Source organism: Coregonus clupeaformis, unplaced genomic scaffold, assembly GCF_020615455.1.
Source record: "Coregonus clupeaformis isolate EN_2021a unplaced genomic scaffold, ASM2061545v1 scaf2809, whole genome shotgun sequence".
Taxonomy (NCBI): Eukaryota; Metazoa; Chordata; class Actinopteri; order Salmoniformes; family Salmonidae; genus Coregonus; species Coregonus clupeaformis.
In genome coordinates, this window is record NW_025536263.1 from 1 (window position 1) to 19,290 (window position 19,290).

At 45.2% G+C, this 19,290-nt stretch overlaps 1 pseudogene; it reads left to right on the forward strand.

Annotated features, from left to right (window-relative positions):
• Positions 1-3,489: 3,489 nt before the first annotated feature.
• Positions 3,490-18,615, forward strand: LOC123489177 (annotated as a pseudogene).
• The last annotated feature ends 675 nt before the right edge of the window (positions 18,616-19,290 follow it).

The window sequence follows — 19,290 nt, forward strand, 5'->3', positions numbered from 1 at the left end:
GAGAAAAAGTATTTAGTAGCCACCAATTGTGCAAGTTCCACTTAAAAAGATGAGAGAGGCCGTAATTTTAATAGGTACAGAAAGACAGACAAATTGAGAAAGAAAATTCCAGAAAATCACATTGTAGGATTTTTAATGAATTTATTTGAAATTATGGTGGAAAATAAGTATTTGGTCACCTACAAACAAGCAAGATTTCTGGCTCTCACAGACCTGTAACTTCTTCTTTAAGAGGCTCCTCTGTCCTCCACTCGTTACTGAGTAGTTAATGGCACCTGTTTGAACTTGTATCAGTATAAAAGACACCTGTCCACAACCTCAAACAGTACACTCCAAACTCCACTATGCAAGACCAAAGAGCTGTAAAGGACACCAGAAACAAAATTGTAGACCTGCACCAGGCTGGGAAGACTGAATCTGCAATAGGTGAGCAGCTTGGTTTGAAGAAATCAACTGTGGGAGCAATTATTAGGAAATGGAAGAATACAAGACAGATAATTTCCCCGATCGGGGTCCAAGCAAGATCTCACCCGTGGGGTAAAAATGATCACAAGAACGGTGAGCAAAAAATCCCAGAAACACGGGACCTAGTGAAATGACCTGCAGAGAGCTGGGACCAAAGTAACAAAGCCTAATCAGTAACACACTACGCCGCCAGGGACTCAAATCCTGCAGTGCAAGACGGGTCCTCTGCTTAAGCCAGTACATGTAGGCCCGTCTGAAGTTTGCTAGAGTGCATTTGGATGATCAGAAGAGGATTGGGAGAAATGTATATGGTAGATGAAACAAAATATAACTTTTTTGGTAAAAACTCAACTCGCATGTTTGGAGGACAAAGAATGCAGAGTTGCATCCAAAGAACACCATACCTACTGTGAAGCATGGGGGTGGAAAGATCATGCTTTTGGGGTTGTTTTTTCTGCAAAGGGACAGGAGACGATCTAAAGGAAAGAATGAATGGGGCATGTATAGAGATTTTGAGGAAAACCTCCTTCCATCAGCAAGGGCATTGAAGATGAAACGTGGCGGGGTCTTTAGCATGACAATGATCAAACACACCGCCGGGCAACGAAGGAGTGGTTTGTAAGAAGCATTTCAAGGTCTGGAGGGCCTAGCCAGTCTCCAGATCTCAACCCCATAGAAAATATTTGGAGGGAGTTGAAAGTCGTGTTGCCCAGCGACAGCCCCAAAACATCACTGCTAGAGGAGATTGATGGAGGAATGGGCAATATACAGCAACAGTGTGTGAAAACCTTGTGAAGACGTACAGAAAACGATTTGACCTGTGTCATTGCCAACAAAGGGTATATAACAAAGTATTGAGAAACTTTTGTTATTGACCAAATACTTATTTTCCACCATAATTTGCAAATAAATTCATTAAAAATCCTACAATGTGATTTTCTGGATTTGTTTTTTCTATTTTGTCTGTGATAGTTGACGTGTACCTATGATGAAATTACAGGCCTCTCTCATTTTTAAGTGGGAGAACTTGCACAATTGGTGGTGACTAAATACTTTTTTCCATGTAGATTGTGGTTCGTCATTGTAAATGTGCATAATTTCCAATCCCCCATATATATTTTTTTGTAAATATGTACACTACCTTTCAAAAGTTTGGGGTCACTTAGAAATGTCCTTTGTTTTCGAAAGAAAAGCATTTTCTTTGTCATTAAAAATAACATCAAATTGATCAGAAATAATGAAGTTAATGGCTATTGTAGCTGGAAAAGGGATTTAATAATCTACATAGGATACAGAGAACAGGACAGGCACTGTTTGTTAATCCAAGTTTGTCATTTTAAAAGGTAATTGATATTAGAAAAACTTTTGAAAGTAAACAGTGAAAACTGCTGAGCTGATTAAAAAGAATAAAAGGGCTTTTGAGACAGTGATATTGAGCATCAGTAGTTGTGGGTTGATAAGGTCAAATGCCAGAAACAAAACTCTTTGAAACGCAGTCTATTGTTCTGAGAAATAAGGTATTCAGTGAGTAGAAGAAAGTTATTTGTTTTGGCCATTTTGAGCCTTTAATCAAACCAGGCCAGTTTTATTGCTTTTTAATCAGCGCAACAGTTTTCAGCTGAGCAACATAATTGCAAAATGGTTTTTAATGATCAATTATCCTTTTAAAATGATAAACTTGGATTAGCAAACACAACGTACTATTGGAACACAGGACTGATGGTTGTGATAATGGGCCTGTACGCATGTAGAAATTAAAAATCAGCCGTTTCAGCTAATTTACAACATTAACAATGTTCTTAATTAACAGTTTTTTTTGCCATTTGAACCAAGACCAAAAAACAAGCTACATAGGGGCAGTACAAAAACAATTGAGTTAAGGATTCTGTCTCTTCGCAGCAAAATCTCAGGGGGATGGTTGTTCTATATATATAAATTTATTGGTTACAATAATTTTTATAATAATTTAAATGGAAAACGGGAGATTGGAACTCAAACGTTGTGTATCAGTTCATAGACCATGTGCCATGGAATGGAATCAAAAATCTCCCCCAACTATTTTGCAACCTGTATGGCATTGTGGTCAAGCCTTGGTCCCCAAGTAAAACTGATATATTTTTTATTTTTTGACAGTTTCTTTTGCCAATTTTGGTCTTTAATGCAGGGCAAACAAACAAGTTCCCTACCTCCTCCCGCTTCCACTTGCCTCCTCCATTTTTGATAATGCTGCAATCAGTTGGTTGTAATTTTGGATAGAGCAGAAATGTCATATATTTTTGTTAACTGCATGGGTGACACACCTAATTGAACTAGTCAACTAAATATCAATCCCTTTGATTAGTTTAATCAGGAAACAGTAACACTGAGTAATGTGAAGAAGTTTTGTTGCTCTGTTATTAACGATTTTACAGAAATGGGACAGCATGGTGATAAACGTTTCCCTGCACACTAGGTAACATTACAGGAACCTTTAATATCTCTGTGTCTACAGCAGTGACAGGCACTCTAGCCCTAGCAGTGTTTTTGAGTTTGGGTTCTCTACAGTATGGATACAGCCTGGGAGTCATAATGCACCACAGAAGGTAATCCCACACTGTTTATTATAGTAATGAGTAAAACAACTAGTAGTATTATAAACTTTTATTTGTTTTTAGGTGATTGAGCAGCATTATGGGCGGCCCTGGGGGTGCTCCCTGAGGAGCGCCTCCTATCAGAGAATGATACAGAGACAAGGAAGCAGAAGTGATCGTCTGTGGTCATGTATTGTCTCTGTTGTGAATCCTCCATCGGGGGTGTGGTGTGCTCTGGTGGGCTTCGATGGAGACCTGAGAGGAAGGGTGTGTGAGCGTCTTACCCCTCTTCATCTATCGTCTCAAGATGAAAGAATGCGCTTGTGGATGGTTGAACCGGTTGTATGCCACAAGACTGTGTTAGCCACTGAGTAATGCCTATGCTGTCTGTGCAGGGTGAAGGGCATGGATGGGAATGTGTAGAGTAATAGAGGTTATTGATGGGGATGGTAAGATGTGGAAACCTCACATCGTATGCTGGACGCTGGTCATGGGATTTACTGTGGTGAGTAATCAATAAATGAAGTCACACACTACAGACAGGAAACAAGTATTTGGCCCAGTCTGTCCACTACATCCTGATCACTACAAGTGTGAACAAGGCTGGTAGACTCCCTCTCTCAATTCAATTTCAATTTCAATTTCAATTTAAGGGCTTTATGGATGGGAAATGTATGTTAACATTGCCAAAGCAAGTGAAGTAGATAGTAAACAAAAGTGAAATAAACAATCAATATTAACAGTAAACATTATACTCAGAAGTTCCAAAAGAATAAAGACATTTCAAATGTAATATATGTATATATACAGTGTTGTAGCAATGTGCAAATAGTTAAAGTAGAAATGGGAAAAATAAATAAACATAAATATGGGTTGTATTCACAATGGTGTTTGTTCTTCACTGGTTGCCCGTTTCTTGTGGCAACAGGTCACAAATCTTGCTGCTGTGATGGCACACTGTGGTTTTTTCACCCAGTAGATAAGTGGAGTTTAACAAAATTGGGTTTGTTTCGAATTTTTGTGGATCTCTGTAATCGAGGGAAATATGTGTCTAATATGGTCATACATTTAGCAGGAGGTTAGGAAGTGCAGCTCAGTTTCACCTCATTTTGTGGGCAGTGTGCACATAGCCGTTTCTTGAGAGACAGGCCTGCCTACGGAGGCCTTTCTCAATAGCAAGGCTATGCTCACTGAGTCTGTACATAGTAAAGCTTTCCTTAATTGGGTAGTACAGTGGTCAGGTATTCTGCCACTGTGTACTCTCTGTTTAGAGCCAAATAGCATTCTAGTTTGCGCTGTTTTGTGTTAATTATTTCCAATGTGTAAGTAATTCTCTTGTTTTTCATGATTTGGTTGTAATTGTGTTGTTGTTGTTGTGTCTGGGGCTCTGTTCACAAACACAAACAGACCCCACAGAGCCCCAGGACAACAACAACAACAACAGGACCAGCTTACTTAGGGGACTCTTCTCCAAGTTATCTCTTTGTAGGTGATGGATTTGTTATGGAAGGGTTTGGGAATCGGGTCATTTTTAAATGGTTATAGAAATTAACGGCTCTTTTCTGGATTTTGATAATTAGCGGGTATCGGCCGAATTCTGCTCTGCATGCATTATTTGGTGTTTTTTGTACACAGAGGATATCTTTGCAGAATTCTGCATGCAGAGTTAATTTGGTGTGTATTTGTGAATTTTGGGTTGGAGAGGACCCCAGGCCTGGCAACCATAAAGAATGGGTTTATAATGAAAGTATTTTTAGCAGATCCTAATTGGTATGTAAATTTTATGTTCTTTTGATGGATAGAAGGCCCTCTTGCCTTGTCTCTGAGATCGTTCACAGCTTTGTGGAAGTTACCTGTGTTGGTGATGTTTAGGCAGAGGTATGTATAGTTTTTTTGTGTGCTCTAGGCAACGGTGTTAGATGGGAATTTGTATTTGTGGTCCTGGCAACTGGACCTTTTTTTGGAACACCATTATTTTTGTCTTACTGAGATTTATGTCAGGGCTCAGGTCTGACAGAATCTGTGCAGAAGATCTAGGTGCTGCTGTAGGCCCTCCTTGGTTGGTAACAGAAGCACAGATCATCATCAAACAGTAGACATTTGACTTCAGATTTAGTAGGGTGAGGCCGGGTGCTGCAGACTGTTCTAGTGCCCTCGCCAACGTTGAATATATATGTTGAAGAGGGTGGGGCTTAAAATGTGTGTGTTTTTTGACAATTTTAACCGCACACTTGTGTTGTGTAATGGATATAATGTGTATGTTTTTTCCCCCAACCCCACTTTCATCAATTTGTATATCAGACCCTCATGCCAAATTGAGTCAAAAGCTTTTTTTTAAATCAACAAAGCATGAGAAGACTTTGGCTTTGTTTGGTTTGTTTGTTGTCAATTAGGATGTGCAGGGTGAATATGTGGTCGGTCGTGACGGTAATTTGGTAAAAAGCCAATTTGACAATTGCTAGTAATTGTTTTACTTAGGAAATGAACTAGTCTGCTGTTAATGATAATCCAGAGGATTTTTCCCAAGGTTGTGTTGAGCATATCCACGGTAGTTATTGGGGTAAATTTGTCCCACTTTTGTGGATTGGGGTGATCAGTCCTTGGTTCAAATATTGGGGAATATGCAGAGCTAAGGATGATGTTAAAGAGTTTAAGTATAGCCAATTGGAATTTGTGGTCTGTATATTTTATCATTTCATTGAGTATACATCAACACCACAGGCCTTTTTTGGGTTGGAGAGTTTGTATTTTGTCCTGTAGTTCATTCAATGTAATTGGAGAATCCAGTGGGTTCTGGTAGTTTTAATAGTTGATTCTAAGATTTGCATTTGATCATGTATATTTTTTTGCTGTTTGTTCTTTGTTATAGGGCCAAAAAGATTGGGGAAGTGGTTTACATAACCGTTTTGGATAGATAGTCTTTGTGTTGTTGTTTGTTTAGTGTTTTCCAATTTTCCCAGAAGTGGTTAGAGTTATGGATTCTTCAATTACATTGAGTGATTTTGACATGCTGTTCCTTCTTTTTCCGTAGTGTATTTTGTATTGTTTTAGTGATTCACCATAGTGGAGGCGTAGGTCAGGTTTTTGGGTCCCTATGGTTGGTGGTTGGATAGGTTTCTCAATTTTTTCTTAGGTTTTTGCATTCTTCATCAAACCATTTGTACGTTGTTACTTCTCTCTGTTAGAGATTTTTAGATATGATAGGGATGCTGAGAGGTCAAATATACTGTTTAGGTTTTCTATGCCAAGTTTAACCTTCACTATTACAGTGGAATGTTTTGTCAGGAAGGTTAAAAGGGATTTAATTTGTGTTGCCTAATTGTTTTTGATAGGTTTGACACTACTTTCCTTCCATCTATAGCATTTCTTAATATTATTCAGTTCCTTTGGGTTTGATGCCTATGATTGAGTATTGCTCTGTTCAAGTAGACTGTGATTTTCGGTGGTCTGATAGGGGTGTAGTGGGCTGACTGTGAACGCTGAGAGACCTGGGTTGAGGTCAGTGATAAAGTAGTCCACCGGACTACTGCCAAGAGATGAGCTATAGGTGTACCTACATAGGAGTCCCCTCGAAGCCTACCATTGATATGTACATACCAGTGTGGACAGAGGAGGAGTGGGGACCTGGTTATGTTGTGTAGTTGTGCCTAGGGGGATTTGGGGAGGGGAATGCGGTACCTCCAGGTAGGTGTTTGTCCCCCGGTGTGCTGAGGGTGTGAGGTTCTTGTCCAGTTCTGGCATTTAGGTCGCCACAGACTATGTCCCTGGGTCTGGAAATGATTGATTTCCTCCAGGATGGAGAAGCTGTTTCATTAAAGTATGGGGATTATAGTGGGGGGATATAGGTAGCACACAGGAGGACATTTTATTGTTGAGATCATTTTGAATTTTAGCCAAATGTAAAATGTTCCTGTTTTGATTAATTTAATAGAGTGAGTTAGGTCTGCTCTATACCAAATTAGCATACCGAGTCCTTCCCTGTTTCACACCTGGTAGTTTGGTGGATGGGACTACCAGCTCTTGTAACCTAGAGGGCAACCAGGGGTCGTTACTCTATACATGTATTTCCGATTTATTTGGTGAAGTCAGGTTCCTGCTCTTTAGGCCAAAGGCAGATGACCTCAGGGGAATTCCAGGATGAAATAGTGAAGGATTTGGGTTCATAAAGTTTTTTTCTTTTTTCTTTCTTTCTTTCTTTCTTTCTTTTCTTTCTTTCTTTCTTCTTTCTTTCTTTTTCTTTCTTCTTTCCTCTTTCTTTTTTTCTTTTTTTTCTCCTCTCTTTCCTCTCTCTCTCTCCTCTCTCTCCTCCCTCCCCCTCTCTCTCTCTCTCTCTCTCCTTCTCAGGTCTGTCCTCAGGGTTAGTTCCTATGTATATAGGGGAGATAGCTCCAATGGCCTACAGAGGAGCTCTGGGAACCTTAATCAACTGGCTATTGTTACTGGTATACTATGAGTCAGGTAAGACCACACACACACACCTATGTGTGTCCTAATCCCGTCCCCCTGTCACTGTCTGTGTCCATCCCTAATCTCTGTCCCCCCTGTCTCTCTGTGTCCGTCCCTAATCTCCATCCCCCATGTCACTGTCTGTGTCATTAATCTCGGTCTCCCTGTCACTGTCCGTCCCTAATCGTCCCCCCTGTCCCTCTCTGTGTCGTCCCCAATCCCATCCCCCTGTCACTGTCTGTGCCCGTCCCTCATCTCTGTCCCCCCGTCCCCCAGGTGCTAGGTCTAGAGTTCCTCCTGGGTAATGACTACTATGGCGGTGCTGTGGGTCTGTCTGGAGCTCCGGCTGTGTTACAGCCCTACTGCTGCCACTGTGTCCTGAGAGTCCAGATACCTCTACATCAAGAGAGGCATGGTGGAGGAGGCCAAGAAGAGTACGATGTAGAAATATCAGCCCTCTTAGAAAATATATATGATCTGAATAAGAATAACCTGAATAAATAATAATTGAATAAAAATACACACATGCGTATGTGCGTGATTTGTAGGTCTGCATGTGAAGGGAGAGTATGACCCATCGGCTGATTGGGAGGAGATGAGGAGGGAGAAGGAGGAGGTGGAGAAGGAGGGAAGTCTCTATGCGGCCTGGTACTCAATATCTCCTCTACTGAACATCTGGTGTATAGCTGTCTAATCATGTTGGTCTGGTCCTGTATTAATAATGTGATATGTGTTGTAGTCCTGTATTAATAATGTGATATGTATCTGTAGTCTGTATAATAATGTGATATCTGTCTGTAGTCCTGTATTAATAATGAAATATGTCTGTAGTCCTGTATTAATAATGAAATGTGTTGTAGTCCTGCATTAATAATGTGATATGTGTCTGTGGTCCTGTATTAATAATGTGATATGTGTCTGGGGTCAGTATTAATAATGAAATATATCTGTAGTCCTGTAGTCCTGTATTAATAATGAAATATGTCTGTAGGCCTGTATTAATAACGTGATATGTGTTGTAGTGGTATTAATAATGAAATAATCGTAGTCCGTAGTTGTATTAATAATGTGATATGTTGTAGACCTGTATTAATAACGTGACATGTGTCTGTAGTTGTATTAATAATGTGATATGTATCTGTAGTCTGTATTAATAATGTGATATGTGTCTGTAGTCCTGTATTAATAATGTGATAGTATTGTAGTCCTGTATTAATAATGTGATATGTATCTGCAGACCTGTATTAATGCTGTAATATGCCTGTAGTCCTGTATTAATAATGTGATATGTGTATGTGGCCTGTATTAATGCGTAATATGCCGTAGTCCTGTATTAATAATGTGATATGTGTTGCAGACCTGTATTATTGCTGTAATATGCCTGTAGTCCTGTATTAATAATGTGATTTGGTTGCAGACCTGATTAATGCTGTAATATGCCTGTAGTCTGTATTAATAATGTGATATGTGTATGTGGTCTGTATTAATGCTGTAATATGCCTGTAGTCCTGTATTAATAATGTGATATGTGTTGCAGACCTGTATTAATGATGTGATATGTTGTGGTCTGTATTAATAATGAGATATGTGTGTAGACCTGTATTAATAACGATATATATGTTGCAGACCTGTATTAATGCTGTGATATGTCTGTAGTCCGATAATAATGTGATATGTGTCTGCAGACCTGTATTAATGCTGTAATATGCGTATTGATTAATAATGGGATATGTGTCTGCAGACCTGTATTAATGCTGTGATATGCCTGTAGTCTGTATTAATAAGTGATATGTGTTGCAGACCTGTATTAATGCTGTGAAGTTGTAGTCTGTATTAATAATGTGATATGTGCTGCAGACCTGTATTAATGCTGGATATGCCTGTGGTCCATATTAATGATGTGATATGTTGTAGTCCTGTATTAATAATGTGATATGTGTCTGCAGACCTGTATTAATGCTGTAATATGCCTGTAGTCTGTATTAATAATGTGATATGTGTCTGCAGACCTGTATTAATGCTGTAATATGGGTAGTCTGTATTAATAATGTGATATGTGTCTGCAGACCTGTATTAATGCTGTGATATGTTGTAGTCCTGTATTAATAATGTGATATGTGTTGCAGACCTGTATTAATGCTGTAATATGCCTGTAGTCCTGTATTAATAATGTGATATGTGTTGCAGACCTGTATTAATGCTGGATATGTTGTAGTCCTGTATTAATAATGTGATATGTGTATGTGGTCCGTATTAATGCTGTAATATGCTGTAGTCCTGTATTAATAATGGGATATGTGTCTGCAGACCTGTATTAACGCTGTGATATGCCTGTAGTCTGTATTAATAATGTGATATGTGTATGTGGTCCTGTATTAATGCTGTAATATGCCGTAGCCTGTATAATAATGGATATGTGTTGCAGTCTGTATTAATGCTGTGATATGTCTGCAGACCGTATTAATGCTGTGATGTGTGTTGTGGTCTTCTAGGTGGGTCGCTTCTACAGGCAGCAGCGTTGGTAGGATGATGCATCTCTCACAACAACTGTCTGGAACCAACGCTGTGAGTTACTGAGAGAGAGGGAACAACGTTGGAATCAACGCTGTGAGTTACTGAGAGAAAGGGGGGAGAGAGGGAACAACTGTCTGGAATCAACGCTGTGAGTTACTGAGAGAGAGGGGGAGAGAGGGAACAACTGTCTGGAATCAACGCTGTGAGTTACTGAGAGGAGAGGGGGAGAGAGGGAACAACTGTCTGAATCAACACTGTGAGTTACTGAGAGAGAGGGGGGAGAGAGGGAACAACGTTGGAATCAACACTGTGAGTTACTGAGAGAGAGGGAACAACTGTTGGAATCAACGCTGTGAGTTACTGAGAGAGAGGGGGAGAGAGGGAACAACTGTCTGGAATCAACACTGTGAGTTACTGAGAGAGAGGGGGAGAGAGGGAACAACTGTCTGGAATCAACGCCGGGAGTTACTGAGAGAGAGGGAACAACTGTCTGGAATCAACGCTGTGAGTTACTGAGAGAGAGGGGAGAGAGGGAACAACTGTCTGGAATCAACACTGTGAGTTACTGAGAGAGAGGGGGAGAGAGGGAACAACTGTCTGGAATCAACACTGTGAGTTACTGAGAGAGAGGGGGAGAGAGGGAACAACTATCTGGAATCAATGCTGTGAGTTACTGAGAGAGAGGGGGAGAGAGGGAACAACTATCTGGAATCAACGCTGTGAGTTACTGAGAGAGAGGGGGAGAGAGGGAACAACTATCTGGAATCAACGCTGTGAGTTACTGAGAGAGAGGGGAGAGAGGGAACAACTGTCTGGAATCAACACTGTGAGTTATGAGAGAGAGGGGGAGAGAGGGAACAACTATCTGGAATCAACGCTGTGAGTTACTGAGAGAGAGGGGGGAGAGAGGGAAAACTATCTGGAATCAATGCTGTGAGTTACTGAGAGAGAGGGGGGAGAGAGGGAACAACATCTGGAATCAACGCTGTGAGTTACTGAGAGAGAGGGGGAGAGAGGGAACAACTATCTGGAATCAACACTGTGAGTTACTGAGAGAGAGGGGGAGAGAGGGAACAACTATCTGGAATCAACGCTGAGAGTTACTGAGAGAGAGGGGCAGAGAGGGAACAACTGTCTGAGAGAGAGAATACAGGAAGAAAAGAGAGGGATTGGGAATGAGTGAGAGAGTGAAGTGTGTGTGTGTTGAGTACCAGTGAGTGTATTGTATTTTGTATATTGTTTTATATTGTTGTATATTGTTTTATATCGATTTTAACAGCATGGATGAGTAGATTGAGGTTTTTATGACTCTGTTTACTGGATGGAAACATAATGTTTGTTTATCTCTTTAGATCTTTTATTACTCAACAGCCATCTTTGAGAGAGCAGGAGTCACCCAGCCTGTCTATGCAACCATTGGAGTAGGAGTTATCAATACCGTCTTTACTATGGTGTCGGTACGGAACACGCACATGCACACACATGCACACACACACACACACAGACACACAGACACACACACACACACACACATTGACACACACGCACGCACACGCACACACACACATAGACAAACCATTTGTAGGTCAGTGATGCAAACAGTCATACTGTTTAAGTGAACTAAAATGTGTGTGTGTGTTGCAGGTGGCCCTAGTGGACAGGGCGGCCGACGGACATGACTGTGATTGGTTTAGGAGGGATGTGTATCGTGCCGCCGCCATGACAGTCGCCCGCCTACCTGGTATGACCAATCAAAATGAATTGTCTTACTCTCTAAATAGTTTCAGTATTTGAGAGTTAATTTCCGTTGTATATGACTGTTTACTATGTTTGTTAACCATCTCTTGTTCCTCCAGAGTAAAATAATTTGTATTTATTTATTTTATTTAACCTTTATTTAACTAGGCAAGTAGTTAAGAACAAATTTTATTTACAATGACGGCCTACTAAAAGGCAAAAGGCCCAGGGACGGGGCTGGGATAAAAAAATATAGGACAAAACACACATCACGACAAGAGACACCACAACACTACATAAAGAGAGACCTAAGACAACAACATAGATGGCAGCAACACATGACAACACAGCATGGTAGCAAAACCACATGACAACAGCATGGTGAACACAACATGGCAGCAGCACAACATGATAGCAGTACAAAACATGGTAGAAACATAATTGGGCACAGACAACAGCACAAAGGTAAGAAGGTAGAGACAACAATACATCACGCAATGCAGCCACAACTGTCAGTAAGAGTGTCATGATTGAGTCTTGAATAAAGAGAGGGAGATAAAACTGTCAGTTTGAGTGTTTTTTGTAGCTCGCTCCAGTCGCCAGCTGCACCGAACTGGAAAGAGGAGCGACCCGGGATGTGTGCGCTTTGGGGATCTTTTAACAGAATGTGACTGGCAGAACGGGTGTTGAATGTGGTGGATGAGGGTGCAGTAGGTATCTCAGATAGGGGGGAGTGAGGCCTAAGAGGGTGTTATAAATAAGATAACCAGTGGTTTGCGAGGGTATAAGAGATGACCAGTTTACAGAGGAGTATAGAGTGAGTTATGTGTCTATAAGGAGCATTGGTGGTAAATTTGGTGGCCGAATGGTAAAGAATATCTAGCCGCCGAGAGCACTCTTTGCAACGGTGGTGTGAGGTGTGACAGGTGGGTGAGGTTAGACAGTAGGGGTAGGCAGAGATGATGAAACAAGGAACTTTACTGATGGTCCCAAGTCAGGATACAAAATTACGATTACACAAAAAGAAAGGCGGAGCAAAGAAGATCCAAAAACAGGCAGACAACCAAAAATATGAAATACTCACATGACTGAAATAATAACTAAACAGGAGAACACTTCTCACGACTGTCATACGTCCGCGATCAGACACTGATTAGTATGGATAGTGAAACTAGAGGGAATAAATACACAGGGAATAGATAGAACAGGTGAACAATAGGAAGACACCTAGGGTGTCGAATGAACCTCCTGTAACAGTGCCTCCCCCAGACGAACTGCCCCAGCCATTCACCCTCTGTTGTTATCAGCCTGGGTCCAGAATGTCCCTCCTGTGCACCCAGGAATTGGAGACCCCTCCCCATCCGCCGGCAGTCCAGGATCCGGTCCACAGTAAAAGCAGGCTGCCCTCCGACGAGGCGCAGTGGGGGGAACAGGACGAGGAGGGGGAGCCAGGGGACAGGTGGTGACTGACTTGAGGAGGGACACATGGAATGTGGGATGCACCCGCATGGTGGGGGGAAGTTGCAGGCGGTAGGCCACTGGGTTGACTCGCCGGACCACTCTGAATGGCCAGACGAACTGGGGGGACAGCTGCCTGGACTCCACGCGGGAGGGGAAGATCCTGCGTGGAGAGCCACACCTCTGTCCCGGGCGGGACGCCTGCGGTGGCCGGAGTTGAGACCTGACCGAGGCTCGTATGCCGTCCGTACCTGCCTCCAGGTGCGGCGACAGTGACTGATGTGGGCCTGGACCGACGGGATCGCCGCCCCTCCTCTTGCTCGGGAATGTTGGTACCCGTATTGGCACTGGAAGGGGGACAGGCCGGTGGATGAGCAGAGAAGGGTGTTGTGGGCGTACTCTGCCCACGCCAGTCGTTGACTCCACGTAGCTGGGTTGCTGGAGGCGTAGCACCTCAGCACCACTTCCAGATCCTGGTTGACGCGCTCCATCTGCCCATTCAACTGGGGATGGAAGCCGGAAGACAAGCTGACGGAGGCGCCGAGGCAGGTGGCGAACACCTTCAAGAACCTGGAGGTGAACTGAGGGCCACGATCCGACACCACATCTTGGGGAAGGCCATGGACCCGAAAACGTGCTGCACCACCAACTTAGCCGTCTCCCGGTGGAAATGAAATCCAACGAGATGTGGAACCAGGGGCACTTGGGCATAGGCGGGGGTCGGAGTAGCCCTGCCGGGGCTGACGTGAGCGCGCACACCGGGCTAGCAGCCACAGCGCGCGTATCCCCATCAGCAGATTGCCAAGAACCTCCTATGCAGGAACTCCAACGCCCAGGCGCCCCACGGATGGCTGGTGAGGTCAGGACGCGTGCGCCCACTGAAGCAGTCGCGAGCGCGAGCTGGGTACGCACATCCTCCCCGATGGACTCCCCTCCCGGATCGGCTGCTCTGACCAGCCTATCGATTCCCCACAAAACTGGGGCAGCAATCAGGGCATTGGGGACATTTACATTTTACATTTTAGTCATTTAGCAGACGCTCTATCCAGAGCGACTTAGAGTTAGTGGAGTGCATACATTTTTCATACTGGCCCCCCAGCGCTGCAAAACGCCATGCTCTACCAACTGAGCTACACGGGGGGGCAATGGGGTCGCCCTCTCCACCAGGTCCACGGGGTCGAACTGCCGGGAGAGCGCATTAGGCTTGGTGTTCTTCAACCCCCGGATGGTATGAGATGGTGAACCGGAACCTGGTGAAGAACAACGCCCACCTGGCTGGCGCGAGTTGAGCCTCTTGGCTCCCTAACTGTAGGCTAAGTTCTTGTGGTCAGTCCATATGACAAATGGATGGGCGGCCCCCTAGCCAATGTCTCCACTCCCCAGGGCGAGATTGACCGCTAGCAGCTCATGGTTCCCACGTCAGAATTCGCTCCGCAGGGAACAGCCGACAGGAGAAAATGCGCAGGGGTGAGTCTTACCGTCCGAGAAGGAACTGCTGGAACAGGATTGCTCCCACCGCAAGTCTGAAGTATCCACCTCCACAATGAACGGCAGGGACGGATCAGGATGCCCGAGGACCGGGGCCGATGTAAAAACGCCACTTCAGCGCATCAAATGTGTTCCCACTTCCGGGATCCAGGCGAAGGGGAGTGGGCTAGGGAGCTAAAATTGCGAATGAACCGCCTATAAAAATGTTCACTCATGTTCTTCGAAAATATGAGGATATCATCCAAATACACGAAGACGCTGTAGTCGAGGAGGTCCCGAGCACGCCAGTTGACCAACGCCTGGAACATCGCAGGGTGATTCAGACCAAACGGCATGACGGTACTCGTAAGCCCACTGGGTGTGTTAAACGCTGTCTTCCACTCGTCCCCCTTCCGAATCCCACCAGGTTGTAGGCATTACGTAAGTCCAGCTTGGTGAAGACCCGGGGTCCCTGCAAGCACTCGAACGCCGTCGCCATCAGGGGGAGTGGGTAGCGGTTCTTAACCGTGATGTCGTTGAGCGCCCGGTAATCAATGCACGGCCGCTGTCCACCTTCCTTTTTCCCCACGAAGAAGAAGCCTGCACCCGCGGAGAGGTAGAGGGACGGATGTGACCCTCGACGAGTGCCTGATATACTCCCTCATGGCAGTGTCTTCAGCCGGGACAAGTGAAACAATCGCCTCGTGGTGGGCATGGCGCCCGGCAGGAGATCGATAGCACAGTCGTATGGCCTATGAGGAGGTAGGCCCTTGGCATGCCTCTTACTAAACACCTCCCCCAGATCCCAAAACTCCCGGGAAACGCCTGCCAGGTCTGGGCTGGTGACGGAGTTTGTAGCCGCCGTCCTCCCAGTGGCAACCACCGCTAGGGCGGTAGGCAGTTCGGAATGCGGGACCCGGGAAGACGTGAGGACTGGTAGGTGGTCTGGGACAGTAGTTTGGGCTGATGAGTGGTCGGTGGAGACCGGAACAGGACGGGGGCGGTGCCTCCCTTCAGGATGAGCCGCCCCGTGGACCAGTCTATCCGGGGTTTGTGGGTGACCAGCCAGGGGAGCCCGAGGACGAGGGGACACGCCAGAGAGTCCACAATGAAAAACTGATATCCTCCCACCAGCCCCCGCCTCCTGGACACGCACGGGAACAGTGCGCCGGGTGATGAAGCTCCGACCCCAATGGCCGGCCGCCCAGGCCCATGACTGGAACTGGCTCGAGAGGGAGAGTAACGGAACGCTCCACCCTTAGGCCAGCCCCGCGTCCATCCGGTTTCTCTCAGCCCCAGAATCCACCAGTGCATGCGCCCGACGCGCAGCGCGGGCCCACTGAACCCTGACAGGGAGAAAAGTCTGGGAGTCTCTGGAGTTGAGGTTTGGGTTTGGCGCTAGCACCCCTCCCGATACTAGCGAGCCCTCCCATTTCCCGGCTTCTCCGGGCATGAGTCGCAGTGGTGACCTGCCTGGCCGCAGTACAGGCAACGTCCCTGGCGCAGACGCCTCTGCCTTTCCATCCTGGACAGGCGCATCGTACCCAGCTGCATAGCCTCCTCCTGAGGCGTCTCCTCCCTGAATCGGTAGAAAGCCTCTGGGCTGATAGGGGGACGCGGAGGCGCGCCTTGCGTCATGCCTCTCTCGTGCCCTCTCACGACGCCGATTGTCTACCCGCACCGAGAGGTCGATGAGGCCGTCCAGTCACTCAGGCAGCTCCCTGAAGGAGAGTTCGTCCCTTCATCCCCTCTGATAGCCCCTTAGCGTAAAGCGACCGACCAGGGCGGCTCCTCCCATCCTGCCCCCTCGAGCCCAGGTCAGGAACCCACGGAGTAGTCTGCCACCGAACAGTCAACCTGCCGACAGGCCGTGAGCTGCCTCCTGGCCTCGTGCCCCCGACACCACCCGAGAGGTGTCGAACACCTTGCGTATCCCGGTGAATAGGTAGGAATCGGAGCACACCGGAGTTTGGCTCTCCCACTCCGTAATCTAGCATGGTAGGATGGTTCATCTGAATCAGGGTTAGTTTGTCAGCTGGGGTGAAAGAGGAGCGATTACGATAGAGGAAACCAAGTCTAGATTTAATCTTAGCATGCAGCTTTGATATGTGCTGGGAGAAGGACAGTGTACCATCTAGTCATACTCCCAAGTACTAAGCTCTAAACCCTCAGAGGTAGTAATCACACCGGTGGGGAAGGGGGTATTCTTCTTACCAAACCACATTACCTTTGCTTTGAGGTGTTCAGAACAAGGTTAAGGGCAGAGAAACCTTGTTGGATACTATAATAATAAATATAATATGCCATTTAGCAGACGCTTTTATCCAAAGCAACTTACAGTCATGCGTGCATACATTTTTTGTGTATGGGTGGTCCTGGGGATCGAACCCACTACCTTGGCAGTACAAGCGCCGTGCTCTACCAGCTGAGCTACAGAGGACCACGTACTAAGAAAGACTTTGTTGTAGAGTGTTCAACACATAATCCGGGAGGGGCCAGCCGAGTATATGACTGTATCATCTGCATATAAATGGATGAGAGAGCTTCCTACTGCCTGAGCTATGTTGTTGATGTAAATTGAGAAGAGCGTGGGGCCTAGGATTGAGCCTTGGGGTACTCCCCTTGGTGACAGGCAGTCTGAGACAGCAGATGTTTTGACTTTATACACTTTACTCTTTGACAGAGGTAGTTGGCAAACCAGGCCAAAGACCCTCAGAGACACCAATACTCCTTAGCCGCCCACAAGAATGGAATGGTCTACCATATCAAAAGCATTGGCCAAGTCAATTAAAATAGCAGCACAACATTGCTTAGAATCAAGGGCAATGGTGACATCATTTAGGACCTACAAGGTTGCAGTGAACATCCATAACCTGAGCAGAAACCAGATTGCATACCAGAGGTATTCTCCTCTCCCTCTCCTCCCCAGAGTGTCTACTCCTGGATGTCCTACGCCAGCATGTCGCCATCTTCCTGTTTGTGTGTTTCTTTGAGATCGGCCCTGGTCCCATCCCCCTGGTTCATCGTGGCTGAGTTATTCAGTCAGGGCCCCAGGCCTGCTGCTATAGCTCTGGCTGGCTGCACCAACTGGACCAGCAACTCATCATAGGCATGACCTTCCCTACATAGAGGTAAGATGCATGGGCGGACGGACAGACGGACTGTGGGACGGACAGACAGATCGAACAGACCCATTAACTTACCCTCCATCTCTCTCTCTCTCTCTCTCTCTCTCTCTCTCTCTCTCTCTCTTTCCCATTACCCTCCACCCTCCCGCCAGGCTCTGTGTGGTAGCTATGTGTTGTCCCTGTTTGCGGTGCTGTTGTTTGGCTTCACTGTGTTCACCTACCTGCGTGTGCCGGAGACCAAAGGGAAGACATTTAAGGAGATAGCAGCTGTGTTCCAGAAGGGAAGGAAACAGACACCAGGAACCAAGAAGACTGGAACTGGTACTGGAACTGGTACTGGTACTTCCACCGAGCTGGAGCAGCTCAAATCAGACTCCCACGCCTGACACTCTCATTAGTCCAGGGGGATCCAACACTGTTCCAGCCCTGCACTAACATATCTTAATAGCTTAATCTGGTGTCTTACTGCAGGGCTGGCATAATTAGCTGTGTGACAGAATGTAAATGATGAAAGTCCTAAATCATATTGCCATCTATATAGTCGGTTTACTTCCATGAACAACTCCTGACATGACTATCTTTACATATCTCATACACAGGGCCCAGAGTTTTTCCTGCTCAGGATAAAACAGCCAGAAAAACTCCTGTCTCTACTGTATCATGCATGTACAGTACAATAGTGAGAAAGACAGTAGATGGTTTTGTTTCTAGAGGCTACATTGTCCTGTTATTTACCATGTTCAATGTGTTTCTGACTGAATGTATTTACACAAGTTGAATGTCAACAAATGGGACTTTAGGATGACTATTAATAAATGACTAGAAAGATAGTGCAATGAAGACTGGAATGACACACACAAGCATGCACACACACATGTATGCATTCTCTGTCTCTGTCTTTGTTGTCTCTGTCTCTGTCTCTTTGTCTCTCTCTATATCTGTCTCTGTCTCTGTCTCTGTCTCTGTCTCTGTCTCTCTCTCTCTCTGTCTTTGTTCTCTCTCTCTGTCTCTGTCTCTTTGTCTCTCTCTCTTTGTCTCTCTGTCGCTGTCTCTCTCTATATATCTTTGTTTCTCGTCTCTGTCTCTCCCCTCTCTCTCTCCCTCCCTCTCTCTCTCTCTCTCTCTCTCTCTCTCTCTCTCTCTCTCTCCTGCCAGATGGCTGTTAATGTTAAACCCAGAGGAAACTAATTGCAAACACTTTTATCAACAGACTCAGACAGACACACACACACACACACACTCACACACACATACACACACACACAAAGCAAACCCCACCAGAGCAGAATTAACTCTAATAGCTGGTTGGGTCAATTGTCATCTTAGATGGCTGCTCTCTACGTAAGCTAGAGTTTTACCTGATCATGTGACCTAGTGAAATAATATTATTATGTCCATGTTAGGAAGGGAAGACTTTGCATGCCTGCATTGTTGGATTGGAACTGTGAGTTATTAAATTAGACTAAGGACACTCACCTCAACTTCATTATTGATAGAACATACAA